The sequence below is a fragment of the Trypanosoma cruzi genome (assembly GCF_000209065.1).
Source record: "Trypanosoma cruzi strain CL Brener chromosome Unknown tcruzi_1047053398755, whole genome shotgun sequence".
NCBI lineage: Eukaryota > Euglenozoa > Kinetoplastea > Trypanosomatida > Trypanosomatidae > Trypanosoma > Trypanosoma cruzi.
Window position 1 is genome coordinate 1 of NW_890679.1, and position 319 is coordinate 319.

At 49.2% G+C, this 319-nt stretch overlaps 1 non-coding gene across 1 annotated transcript, besides 2 other annotated features; it reads left to right on the plus strand.

The window, feature by feature from the left end:
* On the plus strand, positions 1-56 carry Tc00.1047053398755.10. Its single transcript, XR_008253905.1, has one exon. It is a non-coding gene; the product is annotated as a spliced leader RNA, 5' partial (transcript).
* Positions 57-81: a microsatellite.
* Positions 82-96: 15 nt separating this feature from the next.
* Positions 97-139: a microsatellite.
* The last annotated feature ends 180 nt before the right edge of the window (positions 140-319 follow it).

Here is a 319-nt window from a genome sequence, read left to right on the forward strand (position 1 = left end):
CCCGCCTCTGGCGGTTATGTTTGGTCAATTTCTTTTGACCGGGGTCTACGGACCCCTTTTTTTTTTTTTTTTTTTTTTTTTGTGGGTCTGTCCGCCATATATACATATACCCCTATATATATATACCCATATATATATAGCCCCGTACCCCCTCGTGGGGCTGCCCCCCCCCCCCCACGTTGCGTGTCCGCCACCTCCTTCGGGCCCCCTCATTTTCGCTTCATGGCTGCTATTGCCTGCATCTTTGTTTTGTTTTGTGTTTTCTCCGTCTCGATCCTTTTATTCGCCTTTTCTCCGCGTATGCCGCGCTTCTTCCTGT